At 54.9% G+C, this 15,107-nt stretch overlaps 1 protein-coding gene across 1 annotated transcript in view; it reads left to right on the top strand.

Moving 5' to 3' along the window:
* Positions 1-6,762: 6,762 nt before the first annotated feature.
* LOC101984118 (ETS domain-containing transcription factor ERF) overlaps positions 6,763-15,107 on the top strand; it is a 16,506-nt gene continuing 8,161 nt past the window's right edge. Inside the window, exon 1 of the mRNA XM_026786412.1 lies at positions 6,763-6,819. The gene's annotated coding sequence lies outside the window, so the exon portion shown is untranslated. The remainder of the gene's footprint in view (positions 6,820-15,107) is intronic.

Raw genomic sequence — 15,107 nt, 5'->3', positions numbered from 1 at the left:
CTCTCTCTCTCTCTCTCTCTCTCTCTCTCCTTCCCCCCCTCTCCCTCTCTCTCATCTCTCTGGCCTGTCAGTCTGTTTTTCCAGTTGCTTTCTCTGATCTGGCCTTTATCCCCATTTCTCTGAGTCACTAGAACAAGTTGCTAACCCTGGGGTGTTTTCTCTGATGTCTCTGTGTTGCACTTTCTCAATGTCTGTCTTTCTGTCTGCCTGTCTGTCCTCTGTGTCTTATCTTGTCTGTATCTCTGAGTCCCTGCCTCCACACAACTAGGCTCCCTGGCTTCCAAGTTTCTCTCTCCCCCTCCTGCCCCTCCCCATCTCAGAGTCTGTCCCTCTATCTCCCGTCCCTGTCGCTCTGTCCATCCATCTCTCTCCCTTCCAGCCCCTCCCTCCCTCCCCCTCTCTCCCTCTCTGTCTCACTCTTCGCCTCTCTCTTTTCTCTCTCAAGTGTTTTCAATTTTATTCTGAGTGGAATTAACTACCCCTGATGTCAAATTGCCGCCGAAATCGATAATAATATCTTTACAAAAGAGGATATTCTTCTCTCGGAGAACGGCCTCTGAAAAATGGAAAATTTAGTCGAAATTGATTCATTACTTGACACTTTATAGAACGGCTGCGTATTGATCGCACCTGTCATGTCCCATCTCCCCTAATCGAAGCTGAAGGCCGGCTCCGATGCCTGCTATTTTTCATAATTCCACCGCAGCCGACAGCTCCACAAACACCGTGCTCTCGCTCAGCCTCCACCTCCCGCGCTAGCCACCGCCGCGCGCTCCCTCGGCTTGGCCCTGGCCTCGCGGCTGTACGGCGCCAACACCGTGTCCCTTGGTCCATCTGTCCACCGATTCCCAAGATGCCCTCTGTCTGTCCTCCCTCACCGGAGGCCTTCATTCTGCTCCACCCTGGCTCTAATCTGTCTGTCTGTCCTTCCCTGGACCCCCCTTTCCTCATCTCTCTGTCTTGCGAATGCCTTCCTGACCCCATCTGTTTGTCTGACTTCCCCCCACTTCCACCCCTTGAGCTTCGTGGCGCCTCCTTCCTTCTGCCCTTATGACTGGCTATCTATCCTTCTAGAACATTATCTTTCTTCCTCCACCTTCCACGGTCCCTCTGGGGTTCTTAGGCCAGGGTGGGTGTCGAATTGGGGTGTGTGTGCCACAGCCTGCTATTCCCTCCCCCATCAGACTCACTCCCCCAGTTTGACATTTGCAGCCGATCTGCCTTAGTCCCTGCTTCACGGGTCCTCTTAGCCCTTCCTCTGCCTCTGCGGAGTCCTGGGCTCCCTCAGCCTCCTCTCCCAGCCTAGTGTGTGGTACACTGGACTTGACCCAGCGGGTAATGAGAATCAGACAAGGGACCTGCCCTTGGGAACCCAGAGATCTTGTGGCCAAACTGCCCCAAAGGACTTGGGATGATGGGGATGGACCGTGCTCTGGGAATATGTGGCCCAAAGTTGGGGTGTAGATGCAGTCGGCATTATCCATAGAGGAGTTCCAGGTGGACAGCTAGATACTTAAGAACACAAACCCCATGCCTTCAAGTCCCTAGGCTCCAGAGGCGGCAAGTGATTTCTGTGCCTCAGTTTCCTCATTGGTAAAATGGAGGTAATACAGATAACAGTGTATATATATGTACCTCATAGGTTGTGAATACAGTGCTGCTCAAGTGTGTGGTGCAAAGGTGACCCGTAAAGGTGTTCACCACACTGACAACCGTCAATGTACAAGGACCAGACTCAGTCAGTACCCAACAAGCCTTGATTTAGCTCCGGTAGCCTTGGGCTGCTGTGGGGGAGGGGCTGGGACAATGGGCTCCGGGAAGTGAGAAACCCTTCATCGCCCCGACGCTCGAGTCCCAGCACCGTTAGCTGCTCCCGGGGGCAACCTTCAAGGAGGGTCAGTTCCCAGAGAGGGTCCTTTGCACTGTGGGCTTTAATGGATAACACAGGTCCTAGATGACCTCCCCTGCCCCACCCCCGGGGCAAAAAATTTAGCCCACTAGGTGTTGAAGGCTGGTGAGGGTCTCTCCTCACTCTCCTCGGGGACACACACCTCGAGGGCGTCCTTTCTGGGCAGGGCATTAACTAGAGTTTTGTGCTCCTGCAGCCCCGCTGGGGAACTTAACTACAGCTTAACGATCCCCCTCCTGTGAGATGCTTCCTCTGGGCAGGAGGGTGTTGGCCACACGGCTAAAGACTGAATACACAGACCCAGGGGGTGGGACACCTCTGCACAGGAATGTGTACCTGCAGTGACAACTCCAGCTTTCCTGGGTGTGCCTGGGGGGGGGGGGAACCTGCGTACACCAGTGGCTGCCTTCCCTAGTTTCCTTTCCATCCCCTGGGGCCCCAGAGAGGGAATGTAAATCTCCCGAAGGCGCACAGCAAACAAGGTGTTAGTTATAGAGATCAAAGAGGCACTTGGGGCAGGGAGAGGGGAACCAGGGAGTTCCCACCGGTCAGACGCCGTCGCGTGGGTGGGTCGTGTCACCAAGGGCATCAGATCTCTCCCTGGAGGAGTGGGGAGTGCTGCTTACAGATGTTAGCACCTCTGGTTTTTCCGGTTGACCCCCCAGAGGGGTCTGTCTTGCCTCTTCCACGGGGAGGGGCAGGGTTTAGAGAGAAAGTGTCAGGCCTTTTCGATGATGACCCTTCTCAGCGGTCTTACAAGTGTTGCTTAAAATCCCAGATTCTACCTGCGGGAAGGGTGTGGGGTAAAGCACGAGAGAGTGTGTCATCCGGGTGTTATTTACAGTCCGAAGGTATTCTCCCTTCACAGATATCATAGCACACTTCATGACCATAAATGCAGCCATTAATGATTTTTCTTTTCTTTTCTCCATCCTCACCCCCTGCTCCCCTCCCCCCAGCCTTGAACTCCGGATCCTTCTACCTCAGCCTCTGGAATTCAGGAATTATAAGTGAAATACTCCCCACCCCCTGGTTTCCAGCTAGTGGTTTGTGTTTTGTTTTGCTTTGTTTTTTGAGACAGGGTTTCTCTGTGTAGCTTGACTGTATTGCAACTCACTTTGCAGGCTAGGCTGACCTCGTACTCAGAGATCTGCCTGTCTCTGCCTCCCGAGAGCTGGGATTAAAGGCGTTCACCACCATTTCTGGTTCTGCTGGTGTTCGTGATGCTCTTGACAGGTATGATGTACCCATCAAGGAGTCACAGCTACCCATCTAAAGGCTACTTCTTTCCCAAAGGGTGTCTCATACAGTTGAGGGAGTTCTACTTCACGAGACCCGCCCCAGCATCCTCCTGGGTATCCAGAGTCCTGCTCTGGAGAGGGTTGGGGGAACTGTTACCTATCTTTGGTGAATGTCACCATGTAGCCAGTCTTTAAGAGCTGGGTTAGACACCCCAGGGTCATGTCCCTCACCCCAAGGACTTAAGTGTAGCCTAGTGAAGTTCCATTGCCAGCTGGGAGTGCAGAAGTGGGGGTGAAGAGGAGGGAGTGGGTGGGGAGCACTCCCGCTACCCTTTTGAGTTTGAACAAGGTGGAACCAGATTGGTCAATGCTAGCTTTACAGAAGTTTTAGGGTTGATTTGGGAGAGCTGATGCTGTAGTCCCAGGCAGCACTCTAAGGCATAGCTGTCACGTTACCCCATTTTCACATGAGGAAACTGAGGCTCAGAGATATGAGTGACTTGGCCAAATGAGCGGTGTGTGGGACAGGGGAGGGGGAGCAGGCCCTGCTTGATAGAAAGGGCAAATTTCTCATAGCAACCCGTCTGCTGTTGAAGGTTGTTGGGGTGGTGACTGCCACACAAGGGTTTGCACACAAAGTATCTGTTTGGTCACTCCAATCTTGCCCTGAGACATAATTGCCCCTCCTGGGGTAGGTGGCTCTCCCTGCCCCCCAAGAATGAGGTCTTGGAGGTCAGTGTGTGGCGGCACATTCTTACAATCCCAGCATTTGGGAGGTGAAGGTGGGGCAGAAGGAGCAAGAGCTCAAGGCCAGCCTAAGCCGGGTAGTAAGTTGAGTTCAGCCTGGGCTCTATGAGACCATGTCTCAAAAATACTAACAAAACCCAATGAGTTGTTGGGACTTGGAAGTGGGGAGGAGGCTGACCTGGGAAGGGGGGTACCAACTGGGGAAGGGAGGCCAAAACTGGGAGGATCTATGAGTGGAAAGAGATGGAGACGCTGACCTGGAGAGAGAGGGCAAGGTCAAGCTGCAGCAGGAGGTCCTGTGGAAGGTGAACTGCCCCTGGGGTCCTAGAGATGGCTGATGATGTATTTCAGGGAGAGTCAACCCGCTGGGCCGTGTGTGTGTGTGTGTGTGTGTGTGTGTGTGTGTGTGTGTGTGTGAAGGGAAGTGCCTCAGTGTGTCCACTCTGGGCTCTGTTGGTGGTTGTCCAGTGTGCCAGTAAGGGTCTGCATCCTGGCGTGTGGTGTCACAGTGCGGCCCTGTGTCTGTATCTCAGCACTGTGTGGGTGGTTGGGGGGTTTGGGGTCGGTAGGTATGTCGAGTGTGTGTCTAGAATAGAAGGCATGTCCATGCACCTGTGTGCATGTGCTTGCTTCTGTGTTTGGTGGTGTGTCCTGTGTGTGTTGTTTGTGCATGGTCTATGTCACTGTTTCTACGTGTCCCTATGTCTGCGTGTCGGCTGTCTAGGCTGTGTGTGTGTCCTTGCATAAGCCAGGCCCAGCTTTGCCTGTGTGTGGCGGCGGTCCCTCCAACTAGATCCAGTCCGTCTGTCTGCGAGTCTTCCCCGTGTAGGACAGAGAGTAGGTGGGAAGGGAAGGGAAGGGAAGGAGAAAGGTGTTGGGGGTGTCCCTCCGCCCCCACCCCACCCCCACTCCCTCAGTCCCGGGATCGAACCTTATTTAGAGTCGCAATTCGACATCTGTTTTCAAATTTGATCAGCTCTGAACTTTATTTTCCGAGTTTGAGGAAAATTATATTCCATCGATCGCGCGCCCGCCCCCTCCCCCGCACAGCCGCCGCCGCCGCCTCCATATATCTGCGCGCCGAGCCCGGCCGGGCGGCCGCGAGGGCGGGAGAGCGCGCCGCGCCGCGGAGGAGCGAGGGAGGAGGAGGAAGAGGAGCGGCAGGAGAGGAGGGGGCGCAGAGGCACGATCCCCTGTGCCCTGACCCAGAGCCGGGTTCCCAGCTTCCCGCGTCCCGTTCTCTTCTGCGCGCGTCTCTGTTGGGGTATCTCCTCTGCTTCTCTGCTCCTGCCCCTCGTCTCTGTTTCCCTGTCTCTGTCACGCTGTCTCAGGGACTCCCAGACCCCATCCTTTCGGTCTTCGTCTGCGCGGGACTCCAGGCATCCCGCGTCCCTAGCCCCGTGCCCCGGGGTCTCCTTCCCGCGGACGCCGCGGGGCCATGGCTGCGGGATCCGAACTTTAAACACTTCTCCCCGGACAGGAGCAGATGCGCAAGGCGCTGAAAGTGAGTGAGCGCCTCAGGCCGTTTCGGGGGCGGGGATGAGGGGCGGGGATTGATGCCCGGGGCGGGGGCCCGGGCCGCGGGAGGTGCTCCCCAGAGACCCCGGGGTAGGAGTGGTGCCCCAGGCGCGGCAGCCTGGGGCTCGGCGGCGGGGTGCGGCTGCGCCTAACTCTGGGGAGGTGGGAGCGAATCCCTCCGGAGCAGATTGTGGACCGGGGTGCGAGGTGGGAGGGATGAATGCTGGAGGCAGGACCTTGAGACTGGGGTGCAAGGTGTGTGTGTGGGCAAGGGTGTGAGTGTGGAAGCCTCTGGAACGGGACCAGGACAGACTAGAGTGTGACTGTTTGAGGATGGGGACTGGAGGCCGACTTGAGATTGGGTCTGGAGATTTGAGCCTGAGCAGTCTGGACATTTAGGACCAGAGAGTACCATGGGGTTTAAAGGTCAAGTCCGAGGGCTTGAATATTTGAGACCTGGGGCTCGGAGCCTAGAGTTAAGCGCTAGCTATTTGGGGATGGAGCAGCCTCGTTGGGGCTCGTGGTGGGTACCAAGGATTTGGATTTAGGAGAGAGGAGATCTAGATTGGGTGGAGAGGTGATCTGAATTGGGATGGGAGTTCAAGGCTGAGCGATTACAAAATTGGATCTAGTATTTGGTGTGAGGGATCTCATGGTCTGTGGGAAGGGTTACTGGAACCAGACCTGGGGTCAGCCCATTTGGGAGCAAGGAGTGCCTAGACTTGAACTTTGATGTAGGGAGGTCTTAGACACCCTGTCTGCTCATGTTCCTCCACAGTCACCCGCCCTGTGGGGCTACCTCTGCCGTATCTCCACCGCTTGTCTCTCCTCACTGTCTCTCTGTCTACATCTCTGTGACTTCTTCCAGCTCTCCCAGGAGCCAGGAGTGACTAACTCCCAGGCTCGGTCTCTCTAACTCTTCATCTGTCTTTCTTACCCTGCGGCACTAACTCTTAGACTACCCCTCCCAGAATTCCCATGCACAGCTATCTCTCGCCTCTCCCTCTTCGGCAGGCGTCTCTCGGTCTCTCACTACCTCTCCGTCTCTGTCTCTCCCAGTATCTCTGTCTCCCCCTCACTGGTTTCCGCTCAGATTAAGCCGGGGACCTAATTCCAGGCCCAGGATCGAATTTTCTGGCAACAAAGGGAAATAGCGAATCGATCGGTCGCTCCGGAGATTAAGAGACAAGCGGCGCGCGGATCTATCACAGCTAAACGGCCCCCCCGCCCGCTCCCCCCGCCCCGCCGGCCCGCCGAGGCCCAGACGCGCTCCGCATCGCCAAACAGCCTCAGGAGCCCGAGCTGCCCGGCAGGCCCAGGCCTCCCCAAGCCCAGAGCTGGAGCCGCGGGAGGAACTTGTGAGCTCCGACTGGCTCCTGGGAAGACAGCACACCTGTGCTTCAGGTAACACCCTCCACCCGCTCCCAACCAATTCACCTATCCCATCCATGTGACCCCTTCAAGTTCTCCACATCTGAACCTCCACCTAACGCGGCCTGCTTGTACCCATCGCCTGTTCCCCTCATCTACGGGGGCTCACAAGGGCAGGCACACGCAGGTCCTTTCCGGTAGCCCATGTCCCCTTCAAGCCTACCCCAGAGATGCTCATTAGCATAAAGTCTCTCACTGAGTAGGAACCCTCTCTTATGCCTGATCTCCCGGGTTACACCTGCTTTTCAAAAGCTGCACCTCTGCCTGAAATCTGTGGCCAATTTCATTTTTCACATCACAGGGTCCCCTGCAACACTCCAAACCTTTCCTCAGTTCTCTGGGTGTACTTGTTTCTCACATCTTTATATTTAAGCCATGCTTCCTCTCCAGAAGTACCTGTTACACACACACACACACACACACACACACACACATACACACACACACACCTTCCATTGCACACAGCCTTCAGTTACAGCAAGACCCCACCCACCCTCCTCAGCCACCCTTATACCTGACCTTCCAAAACAGCCTCAGGCCACCTCGGAGCACTCATATGCCCCCCTACATACACACAGACACACACACAGACACACACACACACACACTCTCCTGCCTATCTTTTACATCAACACACTTAAGGGGCTGAAACTCAGTTCACAGAACCCCAGTGTAGCAGAACACTCCAGATTCCATCCCCAGCACTCAACAAACCAGGTGTAGTGAGTGGTTCGTTCCTCTAAATCAAGTGCTTTGGAGGTAGGGTCAGGAAGATCAGAAGTTCAAGGTCATCTTTGCCTGTGTAGTGAGCTTGACTGCAGCCAGGGCTACGTACGTAAGACCCTGTCTCCAAAAGCAAAACAAAAATACACTTTCTGCCATCTTATTTTCCAAACCTGGTTTTCCCACTGGTCCCAGACTACAGAGACACCATGGCCACCTGTTTTCCAGCCCCAGGCCCCCGAGAGTTCACCTGTACACCTGTTAGCTGCCTGCCCAGACCCACAGGCCTCGCACTAAGAGCCTCTCTCACATCTGCATTCTCTGTACTCCCAACTCTCATCTCTACCGCCCCCAGTCACTTCCAGTCTTTGGGCCATGGGGCTCTGCACCCCCGCCTTGTACATGTTTCTTCACACCTGTGCCTCAGGTACCCAAAGTCCCTTTTCTTCTCCTGTGTCTCAGGTCATCTTTGCAGGCTGCACAAGGTCACAGCCATACCTCCCCACCAATGCCTGCTCCTCGCCTGTGCACCCCAGGCATCACCAGGTCCTCTCTCCACCTGACAGCTCTTTAAGCTGTTCTCTGACACTGAACTGCTTCTCAACAGGCTCCAAAGGGGACACCGACTTCTGGGCCAATCCCTACCCGGTGCCCCTGGCTCCCTACGCTAGCTCCACCTCTCTCTGTCCATTCATAAACATTTAGTGATCCTCAGTTTCTGGCAAGCCTCATGGTGAGACTTGGGAGCCAGCTGCCACTTCAGGGACCCTCTCACCTTCACTATCTGCCCTCTTTGCTTGGTGCTCACATCTGAAGGACCAAACCCCTCAGATCCTATCTTGTCTCTAGTGCGGTCCATCCCAAAAGCACCTGTCCCTTCTCATAGCCCACCTCTACCTAGCTAGCTCCTTAGGGAACGTGCTGACGTTCTTGCTGCTTGAGAGCGATGCCTGTAGCCTTTGCTAACCACATGTGATAGCTGTGCCTGGCCACCCGCATACCTGCTCCCTACACAATAGAGACCTCTTCTTAAGCAAGGCCTGGCGACACAGGCCTGTCATCCCATCTGCTTCTGAGGCTAAGGCAGGAAGGTCAGAGTTCAACCTGTCTTTGTGAGGCTCTCACATAGAAAAGTTAAAAAGTGGGTTTGGGGTGTATCTCAGTGGTAGAGCAGTTGCCTTACATGAATGAATAAAACGCTCGGTTCCACTTCAGACACTGGGGATACTTATTAATTTTGAGACAAGGTCTCTATACATAGCCTAGCAGTCCTGGAACTCACTCTGTAGGCTAGGTTGGTCTCAAACTCACCTGCCTCTGCCTCCCCAGTCCTGGGATTAAAGGGGTGTGCCAATACACCTGGCTTAAGGCTGGGGGTATTCTAAGTGTCCCGGCGATGTTGTCACTGCTGAATGTCATAGCCAACTTTGAGCAGCACCTATTCACACCCACACACCCAGGGACCCGTCCTCCTCATGTTGGTGATGATGCCGACGGCACTGAGGACAGCTGATTCTAAAACCATCTCTGTGACAGGCCATGCTCCACGGTCACACTCATCCTCACGGGGACCATTCTAAAGCAGGTGTTTGACTCAGGTCCCCATTTTACAGAAAAACAAACTGAGCTCAAAGAGAAGAATCCTTTCTCCGAGGTCCAGAAACTGGGCATTGTGGGAGAACTGAGTCAGACCACAGGCATGTGACTTCCCATCCAAACAGGTTTTCTTGCCCCCCAAAGCTGCCCAAGCAACCTTCCTCTGCAGACACACCTGTCCATCACATCACTAAGAACTTTCCAGGCTTCCCTCTTGCTGTCAGGAGTGCCCAGCCCTCTGGTGCACTTGGCTGTCACAGATACTGACTCCTGGGACTCCCGACATCCCCAGACACCCCACCCCTCTCCACAGGGTCCTCTGGCTTCACCTGCTTTTGCCTCTGCCACCCTCTCCCTTGGCCTGCCTGTCTCTGTTTCATGTTTCCCTGTTTCTCTTTTAGTGTTTTCCTTGTCCCTCTTTTTTTTCCCCTGTGATTTGGGGGATGTAACCGAGTCCTGGACTATGCATGACAGAAAAGAACTTTACCAGTGACCTATACCCCAGAACCTTTCCCATTGCCTTTGATGATATAGCTCAAACTGACCCTGACCTGACTGGCACCCAGCCTCTGCCTCCCAGATGCTGGGATCACAGGTGAACACCAGCAAGTCTGGCTTCCAGCCCTTTTCAGGTTTTCCACAGAGCCTTGCTGGTTGTTCAGGCTGTCTTTGAACTCGCTCTGAAGCCCAAGCAGACCTCCTGCCTCAGCCTTCCAAGCATCCCGGACTCCAGGTGTGTAGTGCCTGGCTTAGCTCTGTGTCTCTTTGCACACCCGAGTCTCTCTGTTTCTCTGTGTCTTCTACTGTCTGCCTCTGCCTCTTGTCATCGTTGTTCCTAGTGCTCCCCTTTGACAGTAGAGAAACTGGGGCCTTGAAATCATCCCGACCTGCCTTCAAGTCCAGGCTTCGTCGCTCATCCTTGTTGGACTATGTCCAAGTTAGCTTTCCCTGTCCAAGCCTCAGTTTTCACATCTGTGAAATGGGCATCACAGCAGTTCTCCCTCTACAGGTGGTGGTAAGATGGCACTGAGGGAAATGACAAGGCCAGGGTTATGTAGGGGTTAGACTCTTCCCTCTGCATCCTCTCCGATTCTGTTTCTTATCCAGGGCAACCGCATGGCCTGGCCAACAGTGAGGAGTGTGTGCATAGCGAGGAGACTGGACCAAAAGGTGGGCAGAGGAGTCCCAGCCGGCAAGGCCTGGGCATGGGACTGGTGCGGAGCTGGGGACAGGGATCGATCCGCCTCGGCGGCAGTGCTAGGGCCAGGATTGCGTCTTGTCACAATAATTTATTGCTCTCATCCCGTCTGATCGATGGCGCTGAATTAGCACCGCGTCTGATGCCCCTGGAGCCCCGAGCCTCCCCCAGCCTGGCCGGACCCTGCCCCTTATGGGATCCCCATGTCAGCCCAGCTCCCAGCACCCAGCCTCTCTGCTGGCCCAGGGCACTTCTGGTCCCGCCCACTGTCCCCAGTCCGTCACCCACTTCTCCCCATCTTGTTCTGGTCTTCCTGTCTCTGGGTTTTCTTGTCCCCGTCCCTCCAGCTCTTTACTATGTCCCAGTGTCCCATCCAGGGTCCTTTCCTGACTTTGTCCCCTCATCTCCTCTGTCTCCCTGATTCCCTGCTGTGCGGGTTCTGTGCATCTGGTCAGTCTTCACCAGACCCTGCAAGAGAACACACCACATCAGCACTGTTCTAGAAAACTGTCTGACAACATCACAGTTGTTTTACCACCTATCTAGGGCCCTGTCTACGATGGGGGGGGGGGAGCACCAACAAGTCTACTCTGGGAAGCTAACAGGACCCCTGGGGATGAGGCCAGGGATGGAGCTGGCAAGAGGTCAGGACTTCTGATAGGTGAGGTGAAGACAGGGGTAGGTAGGCACCAGGACAGGGACGGTAGAATATCTAAGCTGGAGGTGGGAGGTGGGACGGACCAGGTAGAAGTGAGGAGTGGTGGGTTTTGGAGTAAAGGTGTGAGGGACCTCAGGGAACAGCAGTGCCCCAGCCTGTGCTGGTCAAGGCACCGAGAAAGGAGCCATGAGTCCACACTGGGTGGGGGGCACACGGGGGGGATCATTGCAGGGCGGGTGTCCTCTGGCTGTCACACTGGGTGGGGGACACATGGGGGGGGTTCATTGCAGGGCGGGTGTCCTCTGGCTGTCATACTGTGTGTGGGACATACGGGGGGGGTCATGGCAGGGCGGGTGTCCTCTGGCTGTCATACTGTGTGTGGGACATACGGGGGGGGGATTATCGCAGGGCGGGTGGTGCTCTGGCTGTCACACTGGGTGGGGGACACATGGGGGGTCATCGGAGGGCGGGTGTCCTCTGGCTATCATACTGTGTGGGGGACACATGGGGGGTCATCGCAGGGCTGGTGTCCTCTGGCTGTCTCAGCCCTGGTCTCCCTCATCCACTCTCTTGCCTCTGCCCTAATCCCTCAATTTTCCGCATCTCTGCCCCCTCCTGTTTCCTCTCTCACCCAGGTTCTCTGGTGTCCCAGCTCTCAACTCTCTAATTTGATTCATCTCAGCCCCTCCCCATTCATTCCCTCTTCCCGAGTCTCTCTGATTCAGTCTCTCCTATCTCTCAGTCTCTGTGGTTCCTGCTTCCTCTTTCTAGCCTAGCCTGGGCCAGTCCACTTTATCTATCTGTTCTGTATCTCTTGCTCTGTCTCTGGTCTCACTGCCCCTGTTGGCCCTTCCCCTCTTTCTGTGACCCTGGGTGTCCATTTCCAGCCCCCAGCCTCTTCCATGGCTCAGGGTCTCTGTGAGGAGTAGCCTAGGCTGGGCTGCCTGCATCTCCACTTCCTTCCCCTCCCCCAGCACTGTTTGGTAGGCGGGGTGCGTGGCACTGCGGCTCCCACCTCCCTGGGGACGCTCCCTCACCACTACCCCCACTGACATCGTTCTGAATGCTGGCTGCAGCCCCAGGGACATCTATGCTGAGCCTGGGGCTCCAGGACAGAGACAGAGACCCAAAGAGACAAGCATGGCTCCAGACAGAGATACAGAGAGAGAGAGAGAGAGAGAGAGAGAGAGAGAGAGAGAGATGACAAGGTGGGGTGTGAGTCTCCATTCCTGCCCTTCCAGGCACTGGGCTCCTCTGCCCCTTGCCTGGTGTGTCCTGACCACCCCAAATCTGGTACCAGCTAGACCTCGTCCAGGCCCTGGCCCTGCCCCGCAATGAAGCCTTGTCAGAAGTCCCCTTGCGTGTGCCTGTGTGTTGCAGCACATGTAAATATGGCATGTGTCAATTGTTGTGCACAGGGATTGGGTGTGTTTGCGTGCGAGGTTGCAGCGCTGCTCAAAGCTGTGCACACTGTGTCCATGAATGTGACAGTGGAACATGTGTGGCGCCCAGCTGTGCGTGTCTAGTGTGATTGCCCAGAACTCTGGGTTGTGCTGTTTGGTGTTTCTGCATCATGTGGCTGTGCAGGGCTGTGCAGGGCTGTGCAGGGCTGTGCAGGGCTGTGCAGGGCTGTGCAGGGCTATGGAGTGACCAGGGCAGGACAGCCCGTCCCTGAGGGTGAGAAGGTAAGGAGACCGAGTCCAGGAGAAGCCTGGTGGGAGGGCAGGCAGGGGGGCGTTGGCAGTGGGGTTGCTGAGCATGAGGGGCCCACCAGGGAAGAGCAGCAGGGCATGGCTCTAGAGGTCCCTAGACCTGTGTCAGACCCCGGCTGTGTGGCAAATTGATTTCAGTGGGAACTGCGTCTCTGAGCCTACGTCGGCCTCTGGCTGTGGATGCCGATGGTGTTCTCTGTGTGTGTTTCCACACACAGTCATTTGGGAAGCGAAGTGTAGCAGGCTGGATAGAAGGTTGATTTGCAGCTGTGTGTGTGCATGGCCAGCCCTGAAGAATGCTAATAGCTGTGTGTGTGTGTGTGTGTGTGTGTGTGTGTGTGTGTGCATGTGCACGTGTGCTTTTGTGTGTGCATTCCTGTGTGGTTGCTGGGTGCTGCGTGTGCACACGGTGTGAACTTGGGCCAATGCTGTGTGTGAGGCTGTGTCTATAATGACACGTGAGAAAGTGTGTTTGGGTCACCGTGTCTGCCTCCATGTGGACCTGCGTGTCATGGGTGATCCTGTATGTAGGGGTTATAGGGGATTTCAGTTCTTGCATTTCCTGTGTTTGTGTGTGTCACTAAGTAACAAAGGCTGTGTTTAATGTGTGTGGGAGGTGTCATGTGTTTAGTATCTGTGTGTGATGTGTGAAATGTGGTATCTGTGTGTAATATGGGGATAGCATGGGTGGCATGTGGAAGTGTGACATTTGGAATATGGTATCTGTGTCTTTGTGTGGCATATAGTTTCTATGTGGTCTGCATGTGTAGTATGTGTGTGGTGTATATATGGGGGTGTCATGGGTATGACACACGGTATGTGATAGGCATGTGACATGTGGTATGTGGTGTTTGCGTATATGTTACATGGGAATGTGGTGTGCTATACGTAATGTATGTCGTATGTCATGTGCTGTGTGTATGGTATATAGGAGGAGTATATAGTTTCGTCTGTGGTGTGTATATGGTGTATGGTATGTGTGCAGCATGTGTGTGGAGTGTATACAGACAATCTGCTGTACATGGTGTGTGATGTAAGTGTGTAACTGTGTGTACATGGCATATTGCATGTGTGTAGTGTGTATATGGTGTGTGTGATAGATAGGATGTGAACTATGGAGTGTTGGCACAGAGCCACCCCCTCCTAAGCGCCAGGCCAGAGCATTTGGTTGATGACAGCAGGGGTGGGAATTGGGTGATATTTGAAGTAAGGGTGGCAGGTGCTGGTATGATAGCCATCTCCAGACCTGTTCTTTGCCAGGACAGCCATGGGTGTCTTGCTGCCTATGGTGGGGTAGTCCCTGAGTCTGCCTTTGTATATACCAGACATGGCTAGAACCTGGACAGATAGGTGTGTTGAGTACAGGCACCCCATTGTATGTGACTACAGGAACCACAGCCTTACACTGGGTGGGACAGGGTGTGCGCTGTTCATGGAGAAGGGTTCATAATCACGGGCTAGCAGCATGTCCATGGTCTAAGGTGTGTATGGCCTGCGTGTCCGTGACCGAGCAGCGTCATTGTGTGCATCTGGACTGTGTGCACATCCGTGTCCACACAGGCATGTGGTGTGAAGAAGGGTGCATGCTCCAGGGTGTGGTGTGTGTGTGTGTGTGTGTGTTGTGTATGCAGGGGCAGCGGTGGGAGAGGGGTCTTGGGCCGCGTCTCTCTCCTCTTTAGACAGAGCCCCGGAGAAGATATGAAATTTAAAAAAAAAATCAATTTTCATTCCACTTGTGCAGATTGTGTTAAGGGGAGGTGGGAATGGGGGGGGCCTGGGTGAGGGATGAAGGGGCTGGGGGCGGTGTGAGGCCTGAGGCGGCTCCCGAGGCGGCCAGCGCAGCTTAGAGAAATCAAAACAACTGGTTAAACCCCAGCCCAGGGGGACTGGGGTGATGGGGTAAGGAGACAGAGGCAGAGAGGCCCAGAAGCCAAGAAGGACAGAGGGATGTACCCAGAATCAGAGTTACACAGAGATGGAAACATCTAGAGACAGAGGCACACAGAGATGAGCAAGGAAAGACCCTCAGTGACAGACAGACAGAGAGACAATGAGGGGGACATGATTGAAGATTGAAGACGAGACGGTATGAGGCAAGCACACGTTTTGAACACACACACAGACCCGTAGATGGTGGCCAGACAGGCCCATGGTGGCAGCAACAGTCCGTCACCTCTCAGTGGGCACCCCCACAGAGCCAAGCTTGGCACTTAGTTCTCTCTCTGGGGTTCCCCTCTGTGCAGATCATTCTGGGGACAATGACTGTGGCTATGTGTCTGAGTTGGCCATCTGGATGCAGCCGTCTACGTCAGGGATGCTTTGTGTGTCTGTCTGCACAGGACCCAGTGTGTGTGTGTTTGACGGAGGGTCTCTG

The sequence above is a fragment of the Microtus ochrogaster genome, linkage group LG4 (assembly GCF_000317375.1).
Source record: "Microtus ochrogaster isolate Prairie Vole_2 linkage group LG4, MicOch1.0, whole genome shotgun sequence".
NCBI lineage: Eukaryota > Metazoa > Chordata > Mammalia > Rodentia > Cricetidae > Microtus > Microtus ochrogaster.
Note: the sequence above shows the minus strand (reverse complement) of the source record. Positions and strands in the feature narration are given on the sequence as shown.